Here is a 12375-nt window from a genome sequence, read left to right as displayed (position 1 = left end):
ATGGTCGATCCCATCTTCGGGCTTGACAATCATGATTTCTTCTGCCGCGCTGTCTCCCCGCTTCTACTTGCTCAGCCTCAACAGAAAACTCGTGACGCAAATCAACACCTAATAAGTCACCCATATCAGGTATTGCTCCGAGTACATTCCATTGCGAAGCCAATGGGGCGTTAGGTGTTGCCATTGGGGGATCATGTTGTTGTGAATGGGTCATAGTCGGCCATGAAAAATGAGGGTGTGTTTCCGCAACACCACCAAACGAATGTTCGCTTGCAGACATATCAGTGTCATGACCTTGGAAATGATATTGATACATCTGTGAAGGATATTGAGAAAATGTTGGTGGCGTGTAATACATTCTATGGCCACGTTGCTCCATTTGTTGGGAAAATTCTTCCGCTTCAACAACCTCCCTTTGTCTGCCAAAACCTCGAGTTTCAACACTTGACTAAAGCATGTGAAACTCTTGTGGTGGAAATCGACGCTCTGATGTTGGACCATGTGCCACAGGCTCAGAGATTCTCTCTTGCTCTTCGGATAAAATCGTTATCTTCTCCACATAAGGCACGAGATCATCAACTGTCCATGTGTTCCTCCCTTGTGGTGACACCATATACTGTAATGTCTCGCAACTTCAGCCTGCAATTATTAGGTCAGGAAATTAATGCCATGCTTTAAAAAATAATTTGAAGTTAAATATTCAAAAAGAAATAAATACCAATGTAGTTGTGTTTGCATTCTTTGGGTCGACGAACATCTTCGTTTTTCTCCTATACCAGACCATGTAGTCGGAGTTAAAACTCAATAGGCCCTTCTGTCGAGGATAAATGTCGACCCTAAACTCAGCTCGATTGTTCCATTGACTGATCATTGGGGCCAACAGCTGGAACCAATTTTCATCTTGTTTGCCTTTTAGCGTTAGGCCATGGATATTCAGTGGTTGCGAAGGACACTCGGAAATAGGTTGTTGCATACCAAATTGTCGCAACACTCTATCGGGTTGGTGCCACTCAACAACATGGAAACAAATGAGTGGCACCACCGCGCACCACGCTACACTACCAACCAAACAAATTGGAGGCAACGCTGACATAACAGTTGTTGTGTAAGGCTCCCACAGAAACTGCATACAATAACACAATTGTTAATTTTCACTTAAACATGACATTTTATTTATTATTTAACGAATACATTACGATCTTCTTACCTCATGTCGTTTCATGATATCCAATTTGCGACGAAAAACTATCAGATCATCATTGCCAATATGCTGATTTCCACGTCGCAGCCACCTAAAAAAATATGAAATCATCAGTGCGACGCGTTACATTATTAATTATTTTCAAATGAAATCTTATTTTTAAACAACTAACCTGTGTCCGAGTGGTTTATTTTCTATTACGGGAGGATTCCTCTTTGGAGCCAAAGTCGTGCATCGTTCCCATGCCCACATTTGGATTAAGATGCACATACCTCCGATTGATTTAATTTTGTAATCGGTGGCGCTGCACATCTCTTTATATAAAAAGCAAGCACGGCAGGTCCCATGCATACGTGCTGCACTGTTCAAAGTCACGTAAAAATTGCAGGTACCTTAGGGAAACTTTGCTGCTGCTTTTGTCAACAAATAGGACACCTCCTATGAATCTAAGGATCCATGCACGGGTAAACCTTTGTAGTTGTTCTACGTTACCGTCATGGTTATTTATTTGTGAAAAATGGTGAGCCACCAACTTAATTTAACCACACTGCCTTGAAGTTCACCTTCCTGTGGTCTGACTCCCAACAATTCTTCACATAATTCAGCCCAATCAAGATTAGTTTGACCAATTAATGGTGCCCATCAACATGCAGACCTAATAATACAGAGACATCTTGAAGAGTAATCGTACACTCTCCGCATCTCATGTGAAACGTATGTGTTTCGGGCCTCCATCTTTCAATCAAGACAGTAATTAATGACGCATTTATTTTTAGGTAGCCCATCTTCATTATCCAATAAAAACCAGATTGCAAAGCAGAGGAATAATTTCCTCTGGTATTTCTTCTTGCCTTGATAAATGGGGACAACTCGTCTGATGTGTAATTTTCTGTCTGGTTCTCCATTCCAAACAAAACATGTTCTGAAACATGCTTAGGTTGCATCCATAAAACATCTCCATCTATTGGACCCGACTTAAATTTGTATACTTGATGAACATGACGACGAATATGTCATTGATACTGTAAAATAAAATCTAATACAAAAAATTGACAACAAAAATTTAACATTAAAAAATTTAGTACACTTACAACAAATTAATTAAATATACATACCAAATAATTAAAATCTAAATAAATAACAAAATACATAAATTTGAACAACAAAATATATGATACAAATAATAAAATTTAAATATACTATCCAAATAATTAAAATACATGCAAAACTTTAAATACTAACTAAAATACTCTACAAATAACAAAATTAAAAATTAAAATACATACATAAATTTAAATAAATGACCAAATTTTTTTTCCAATTAATAAAATTTAAATTAAATAACATATATTATACAAATAAATTATAATAAATCCAAAAATTACTATGGAAACATAAATTTAAGCAATATATATAACATCAATAATACCATACAAACTAAATAAATACCATATAAACATTCTAACTAAAAATAAATACCATACCCATAATAACGTTCTAACGTAATATATAAAATTTAAACTAAACCTAAACTATACAATAACTAAAACTAATTAATATTAACATTTAAACTAAATAATATTAACATACTAATAACTTACAATAACTAAAACTAATGTAATATATAAAATTTAAACTAAATATAATAACTAAAACTAATTAATATTAACATTCAAACTAATTAACATACTAAGAACTTACAATAACTAAAATTAACGTAATATATAAAATTTAAACTAAACCTAAACTATACAATAACTAAAACTAATTAATAAGAACTAAAACTAAAATATACAAAATTAATAAGTTACAGTATCTAAAACTATTTCATTATATATAAGAACTAAAACTAAACTATACAAAATTAATTTAACAGAAACATCTAAATAAATAAAAGACACAAAATATTAAATAAATAACTTACTATTTTCAGAAATTTGGAAGAACACGAAGCAAAAAAAAATGAAGCCTCTCCTTCTCGCCACAAAGTTTTCTCCGTCAAAACTCAAAGCTCACTTTTTTACCAAGTACCAATTTACTCCAGCGCCTTCGTTGAAGTGGATTTTATAATCCACCACTGGAGCTTAAATCGCCAGCAATAATGGCGATAACCAAAGCCCAAGAAGTCAAACTTGCCGCTCTGCACTGCACCCCTACCACTGGAGCTCCTGCTCCTGCACCGTAGCCTTGCGGTTTCAGAAACTCGCCAGTCAAACTAGCGGTTTCAGAACCACTAGCTGTGTCGCCAATGGAAGTGGCGAGATGCCACGTTCAGTGAAGTCGCCAACACCGTTGGCGGTTTGCGTTCCACATGTCCAATCCGCAACGAACTCGTCATTGCCAATGGCGATTTGCATGGTTTATGCATGCAACTTACGTTAAAAAGAGCACCATGCCAGAATTAGTTCTAAAAAGACCCTATTTCAAGAATAAGTTTATAAAAGGGGCCTTTTAGGCAATTTGCCTGAATGTGACATAGCCACCCGAATGGTCAAGTTATGCTTTTCCGGTTTGCAGTTCTAGAATTATTTGTCTGACACCAATTGAGAATTGTCCATATACAAGTCCAGCGTTGATCCCAATTTTTACGACGCAAAACTGAGTTAAATTATAGGTAAACTTCTCAAATGATTCTAAGTTCTTTTACAATATTGCCCCACTAATTATCTTACGTTTATTTGCTGTGGAAAATTTTAGGAAAAGTGAATAGTGCTCATAGGAAAAATCTCTGTACTTAAATGGTTGATATGTTGAAGTGGTGAGAAAAAGGATTATACATATACATAAAATTATAAAAATATAAAAATATAAAAATTTTACATCATCATTTAATCACAGTACATATGATAAATTTATTAATTTTAATAATAATTACTTTAAAAATTATATTAATAACAAATTATAATTAAATAACAATATAAAAAAAATTAAATCAGCAAAACATATTTCAATAATTTGTTGCCAGAAGTACCTAATAAAAAGTATACAACAATTTCCAAACAATAGCAACAGGGTTAAGATGTATTAATATCCGGTAAGAATATAAATACCTACTAACCCCTAAGCTACCCACCACTACCCAGCAGGATCAAAAAAGATTTGAAAGGCTAAATGCTTTCTCCCACCCCGCAACTGCCATGAACAACCCCCCTAGTCATTCGTTTATGATTTGTAATTTGCCTTCATATCTGAAACTATGAAATTATGACCATATGCTGCACTTCACCCAAGCGTTACAGGTTCTGCTTCCCTATCTAATCTTGCATCAAGATTTCTTATAATCTTATGAGACATGCTGAAATATTACTGCTCCATTGAACAAATGAAAACTTAAAATTTGGAGTCAACGAACATAACCAAGACCAAACCAAAAATATAAAATCCTGTATCAGAGACATTTTATGCAGAATTCATATTGAAGACAATGTTATTTCTCTTCTTCCAAATGGTAAAAATAACCGCACTCCATATAACTCTCTAAGTGTGAGTCTCCTCAATCGACCTTCCTACACCCGAATTCAATAAAAAATTACTTTGAATTGAACCCGGTATAACAACAGCAAAGTCTAACGAGATCCACCGATAGCATTCCATCCACAGTTTATGAATCACCTCACATGTTGATGGCAAAAAGGACATACCGCTTCGGATTCTTCCAAAATGATTCCACGCTTTCTCAAATTATCTTTGGTAGGGAGTCCATCCCTCATTGCTCTCCAAATTAAGAATAACGCCACTTTCTTAGGGATCTATAGTTTCCACACCTCCAATAAAAAGGTATTGAGTTCCTCTTGTCCTTCCTCACAAAAACGAGATATATATGCAGAATTTGTAGAATAGACACCCAAGGGGCTATCCAACCAAATCCAAACATCCAAGTTGGCTCTATGCACCTGCACATTTTGTAACAAATTTGTTAGTCGTAAAGTCAACTTCCTCTCCCATTCGAACATTTCCCTCCTCCACTTAAACTCCCAAGACCAACTATCCTCCTTCCACACCCCATCTCCCCCAACCAAATTCTCTTTTTGTTCCAAAATAAGGAAAAGTCTTAGAAAAAAATTTGCCAAACAATTCCCCTTTACCCAAGCATCAATCCAAAATCTAGTTTTATCACCCATTCCTACTTCCCCCACATACTTTCTTGACATGTCTCCACCACAAACTCTCCAAAGAGTTTTCACCCCTCAACAAATTAAACCACGCCACCCATCATACTTTGACACAAGCACTTCACTCCAAACACCTCTTTGGTTTTGAAAAAGATTTCACCTTCATTTTCCCCACATTGCCTCATTAAACACCAAAATATCATTCACTTCTAAACCTTCCAACTTCTTTGATTTACAAATATCACTTGACCCAAGCAATTTTTGGGTGCCCCCCCCCCCCCCCCCAAATAAAAACCTCCTATGGATTCCCACAAGTTTGGAGCAAACTTCTTTCAGAATCTTGTAAAAAGATTGAAAGAAAAGGGGTAATGATGAAAGGAAGGAATTTATTAAACACACCCTTCCTCCAAAAAAAATATGTATGTGTTTTCATAGTGCCAATCTTTTCTCAAACTTATGAATAACGGGTTACCAAATTTCCACTTTCTAGGATTAGCCCCAATAGGCAATCCTAAGTAAAGAGAGGAATAGAGAGAATTCTACAATTTAGCAAATTAGCATATCTCTCTATCTCTCCAAGTTCCACACCAATAGTTCCAAAACTACTCTTGTGAAAGTTCATCCTTAATCCAAAAATTACTTCAAATAATCTAAGAATAGCTTTTATGGTAAAGATATTTTTCACATTTACTTCCCCAACAAAAATTGTGCCATCGGTATATTGCAACATACTAACCTCATAATTATTCTTTCCCACCAAGTAGCCATCATATCAAATTTCTCTTTTTGCTTCCCTCATCATTCCATTCAACCCTTCCGCTACTATCAAGAAAAGAAAAGGTGTCAAGGGGTCACCTTGACGTAATCCCTTGGTACACTTAAATTTTTGGGTTGGACTTCCATTTACTAGCACTGAAACCCAAGAGGACTCAAGACATCCTCTTATCCACTTTATCCATTTGCCATGAAAACTCAATATTTTTAAAATATATAAAAGGAAATCCCAAGATATCGAATCATATGCCTTTTCAAAATCAACTTTGAATATAAGACATTTTTCTTTCTTCTCTTTGCATCATCCACCACCTTATTTGCCACCAACACACTATGTAAAAGTTGTCTTCCTCCAAGGAAAGCACTTTGCCTTTGGTCAATTACAACTTCCAAGACCTTTTTTAACCTCTTAGCTAACACCTTAGCTAATATTTTATTCAGGCACCCCACTAGAGATATAGGTCTAAAATCACCTAAAAGTTGTGAGTTATCACATTTTGCTCTAAGGAAGATGAAGGATGAATTGATACCACTAGGAAGAACACCATTTCTATGGAAATCATCACAAATCTCAACATATGCACTTTCATCAACTCCTAAAACTCATTTGTGAAGATAAAAGTAAATCTAAGGACTCTTATCATTTCCATACTCCCAAATAGCTTCCTTGACTTCTTTAAAGTGTTATACATTATCTATACATGACCATCAAACTTTTAACTTATCAAATATATTTTTCATCTAAAGATGCTCTGATTGCCCAAATCAATATCAATAATGGTAGGAACCCCAAGTTGGATTTTGTTGCGTAGGGATCCATAACTCAGGAGAGAAAAAAATACTATATTTTACAGGCACACTTTGTTACCTAGTTGCATGAAAAGAAAAGGCTATGAATGATTCAGAAGTACATGTTTAATATAATGGTAATGGGCTAACAGTAGCTAAAAAATTCCAAAAAAAAAAGGTGCTCCAATTTACAATCATAAAGACTAAGTAAAATCTCTATGCAAGTAAGCAAGACCATGCAAGAAAATCAAACCTTTTCCAGTGGATGTAGAAACATTCTGAATTTTGTAGTCAATTCTATAAACAATTGTTCACTGCAGGAATAACAACTTTGTCAGTCACTTTTCATTCTATAAATCCATTTTATAAAAGTGTGATGCATTCACCTAGTTTATCACAATCACAAAGACATACCGTTCATGATTTGAGCAACTTCATGGATTAATTTAACAACCTACAACAAATTTCAGATAGTTGGACAAAGTACAAAAAGTCATTATTTTCCTTTAAGCAATACACCAAATGCCATCAAATTGCTCGTTTAATTTCGTATTCCCTTTCTTTTGAGACAGGCTAAATTTTCTTTAGCTTTATCATTTGCTCTTCACTAAAACCATGGAGTTAATTAAATATCATTGTCACTTTCTTTGGATAAAACTTCATCCGTGATGAAATAAAATGTATGTAAACACTTCATAGCTAAACATCTCATCGGCATAGCACTTCATAAATCTTAATAAATATAAAAGAAAGAAATTCTGCAAGCAATCTTTTCTCGCCTAAAACTTAATCAACAAATGCATTAATTACTTAAATTGCATTAGATTAGTTCTTATCATCATGGAAATACAAAATATGGCTCTTCAATTTTTTTCAAATAAGAATAACAGTAGACAACATCATTAATACAAGGATCAACATTTTTAAGCCTATTTAGTTCTTCATATTATTAGTTAACATCTTTTTTGTTATTATTTAGTTAATAGAATAGAATTAAACGACCTCATATTTTAGGAACTCGCTAAATTGTTTGTCTTCTCTTTTCTTCCTTCCTTTAGTCAGGTTTTCTACTTACAATGACTATGTTACACCAAGGAGGAAATGGATCAAAAAATGTGCCTCCTGTTAATGTGAGAAAAAGATTCATATTAACAAGTTCAATCCTAACAAATAAATCTGGGGGTTTAAATTTTGTTAACATGTGGCTAACAAATAGTGAACTTTAAAATTTGCAGATAAAACTAGGGACTTCATTTGGTAAAAGAAAAAGCATTTGACTGTTTTTACATTCTCATTAGCCATGAGAGTGTAATTATCTTCAAATACTTTTTAATTTTAACACTGCCATTCATTTATTTGTTAATATACAAGTTTGTCCAAGCATATACACATAATTTACTCCATCAATTTTATGAAGAATTTTTTTAAAGCAACTCAAAACTCATTATTTTTTTTCTTCTTTTTTTCATTAGGATGTTGTTCAGATGCCAAAATATTTCTATCAGACATATGAAGAAGATCTTTCTAAAGTTACAAGACTCGTGGATATAGAAGGATCATCATATCACTACTAAAAATAATTTTTTAACATCGATTTTTATGAACTTTCAACATCGTTTATGAACCGATGTTGAAACTACCATCATTAAAAGTATAAATTTTAACATCGGTTATGAAAACCGATGTTGAAATCCATTATACAACAATTCTGAAAACAATGTAGTATACTATACCATTCTACATCGGTTTTTGTTAATAACCGATGTTGAATGGGTACTTTCTACATCGTTTTTGTGATCAACCGATGTAGAATTATTAATTTTTTTTTGTGCTTTCTTTTCAATAATGGCAGTAACTATATGTGCAAATATAATTATACTTAATGTCTCATATGAGACTTAATTCAACAATGAAATTATACTACTCCGGTCAAAATTTTGCAATGAAATTAATATACTAAAAAAAAATTATGCGATATAACTGAAATCATTATGCATAATTATATGTATCGTAATTATTACACCTGCAAATTTGCTATTGAAAATAAAATTATTACAGCTAGTCATATGTATAACTCGATTGTGTGGTTGCTCAAAATTAAAAGTATCCTAATCCTAGAAAAGCAATTAAGAAAACATAAGTGCAAGTGTAAGCCTGGAATGATCTGCAGGGACACAAAGCTATATTCTAAACAAGCACATAATTATTAAAAAGCTATATCAACATGACCCAGGAAAAAAAATCTGAATCCAGAATCATAAAGAAAATGTGTCAGGATATATACGCTAACCAGATAGGTGCATTAGTGACATAAGACATGTTGTGTGCTCCATTACACATGCCATGAATAGATAATCTATGCTCCAGAATCTACGTATTGGAACAAATTACTAGGTTCAACCTAATTATTTTGCCATCAATTATGTTACTTGATAATCGGGTTAAAACTAAAACAGAAAAAATATATAAGAATAAAAACACTAATAAGGAAGAAAGTGAATTATTGACAAACATATAATGTTCTGTCTGTGTAAGTCAATGTAAGTCTATTCTAGTCTCTAGAAATATTAATAATGACAGCAACCTAGACAGTGGGTAAACAAAGTGAAAACTATTGCATTATGATGTTTTGTCTGTGCAGTTGGACTAGTCAAATTTTGCTAAAACTATGCATGAGTTATGCTGCTTGATCATAACACCCCTATCTTTCTTAGAAACTGATCCCAGTTAATCAATTTGGAATTTGTTTCTCTCATGACCGCAAGAGCCTATGAAACCAAGTTAGATTTTTTGCTTGTGCTTTTTCAGCTGCATTGATTCAATGAATATATAAATTTCCTCAATTCTTCTATTAAAAGAATTAAAAATTGTTATGCTCGGGCTCCACTTTTAATCCTAAATTTCGTCCAATCATGGTGACTGCCCTGTAAAGGAGGGACAATGAAAAATCAAGCACCCAAAACTAAAGAAGACAAACTTTTAGAGACACAAATAAATTGAAGATTAGACAATATTTTTGTATATATGAAACTCAACCCAACAAACCCTTGAAATATTTGTCATTCCTCAAGAACCTAAAAATTCAAATGAAAATCAAGAATCACTCAAGGCAGACGCAGATCGACAAGACCTTATCAATAAAGGCATTAGAAAAAAGGGAAAGATTGGGAAAAGGTACCACAAAAGGATAGGTTGAAGGACAAACTAGTCATAGCACTAAATGTACCTTTTTAGAGCAGCTTCCTCTTCCTTCACCAGCAACTTCTGGCATCTCAATGCTTCAGCATCCTTGTCAGCAAGCCAGGCCTTCACCTATATGAAAGGAAATTCGTATTTCATCATTACTGTAACTAAGAACTAATAAAGAAAACCATAATTTTTGGGTTAGTGCAATGTAAAAAATGGATGTATAAAGTGCGAAGGGAAAATGCAATGTTTTAAAAATCTGTTAGTGGCAAGGCCTCAAGATCAGAAAACTTTCAATCCATAATAAAATAAATCTAAAACCAGAGGCAGAACTGGTGGCAATCTTATAAAGGTATATATGGGTACTGATATGGAGGAAAGCCTTGCTCTCGTCGCTATGCATTAGATAATATTATCGCTTATTATTTGACACATATAGAAATGTTCATACCCATCAGTGAGAGTGCATGAAAGAGAAGATCACAAGAATAAAAAGGAAGGGAATATAGTGGCGCATGACTATGTGATCAAATGGACAACACCTTTGGTTTGGTGTGGGATAAGTTGTTTCAATTGTTTCTCCAACACACACACGCACTGATTCTTTTGGTTGGGCATTGTTATCATTATGTTCAACAATTATGGTGCAAACAGGAGGTTGGATCGAAAGCGAAAAATCAAAACTTTTACATCCCAACTTTGGCCATTAGAAAAGTAAATGAAAAACCTCAGTTTCAACAACCACTTTTTAACCTTCTCTTTACTATTCTTCACCTCTTGTGACTTTCATATTAGTTACATGGCGCTATAGATATTTTTTTAAGGAAACAAATTCATGTCATTTTATTAAGGATATCAAAGAATACATTTTGAGGAATACAAATGAAATCATGATAGCTAGCATACAGCAAGCTTGTGGGCAACAATGTTGGCTTGCCTCTTGACTAAACTAACAAGAGTTTTTGGATGAATTTAAAAGAGCCATACATCTGGCTAGAATAACATGGAATTTATTTCAACCTTTCTTTGTTGCATTAAGAGTATGTTGGATGAACTTATAGTTGTAGCTCTTGAAGACCACGTTTTGAAGTTGGAGTTGTTGTTGTATCCAAATTAGAGTTTGATGAAATGCAAATGCTTCATCTTCATGTGGTTGAGGCATACCTGGGTGTAACTCAGATCTTGCTCTAATAAGCACACCATTTTGGTCTCACAAACATAATCTGACGCCAAAGGAAGATTGATCCTTCAAGATTGCAGCGTCAACAAAGAAGCATTATGAATTCATTAGCTATCCAATTTCTCTCTGGATTGAGAAGACTACTGAAAATGAGATTTCTGATGATAAGGATGAGGAAGAGAACAAGGATGAGGAGCATAAAGTTGAAGATGTGGATGAAGATAAGGAGAAGGATGAGAAGAAAAAGAAGACCATTAACGAGGTATCTCACGAGTGGTCATTGGTGAACAACTAGAAGCCTATTTGGATGAGGAAACCTGAAGAGATTACAAAAGAAGAATATGCTGCTTTCTACAAGAGTCTTACCAATGATTTGGAAGAGCATTTGGCTGTTAAGCACTTTTCTGTTGAGGGTCAGCTGGAGTTTAAGGCTGTCCTCTTTATCCCCAAGAGGGCACCTTTTGATCTCTTTGACACTAGGAAGAAGCCTAACATCAAATTGTATGTTCGCCGTGTCTTCATCATGGACAACTGTGAGGAGTTGATGCCTGAATATCTTAGCTTTGTTAAGGGTATCCTTTGTTATGAGGATCTTCCTCTGAACATTTCTAGAGAAATGTTGCAGCAAAACAAGATCCTGAAAGTCATCAGGATGAACTTGGTCAAGAAGGGCATTGAGATGTTCTTTGAAATTTCATTGGAACAAGGAAGACTATAACAAGTTTTATGAAGGATTCTCTAAGAACCTGAAACTTGGTATTCATGAGGATTCTCAGAACAAGACAAAGCTAGCTGAATTGCTCAGGTATGACTCCACTAAGTGGTGATGAGATGACCAGCCTCAAGGACTATGTTACCAGGATGAAGGAAGGACAGAATGACATCTACTACATTACTGGTGAAAGCAAGAAAGCTGTCGAGAATTCCCCCTTCCTTGAAAAGCTTAAGAAGAAGGGGTACGAGGTTCTCTACTTGGTTGATGCTATTGATGAGTATGTTGTTGGTCAACTTAAGGAATTTGAGGGAAAGAAGTTGGTCTCTGCTACCAAGGAAGGCCTAAAACAGGAAAATGTTCGAAGATATCCATCACAAAATCATAACCAAGAAAATATAATTAACAAATAAAAAAATTG

At 34.3% G+C, this 12375-nt stretch overlaps 1 pseudogene; it reads left to right on the top strand.

Moving 5' to 3' along the window:
- Positions 1-12367, top strand: LOC100794383 (heat shock protein 82-like; annotated as a pseudogene).
- Positions 12368-12375: the final 8 nt, after the last annotated feature.

The sequence above is a fragment of the Glycine max genome, chromosome 10 (assembly GCF_000004515.6).
Source record: "Glycine max cultivar Williams 82 chromosome 10, Glycine_max_v4.0, whole genome shotgun sequence".
Taxonomy (NCBI): Eukaryota; Viridiplantae; Streptophyta; class Magnoliopsida; order Fabales; family Fabaceae; genus Glycine; species Glycine max.
The sequence above is the reverse complement of the archived record's forward strand: the minus strand, read 5'-3'. Positions and strand labels throughout refer to the sequence as shown.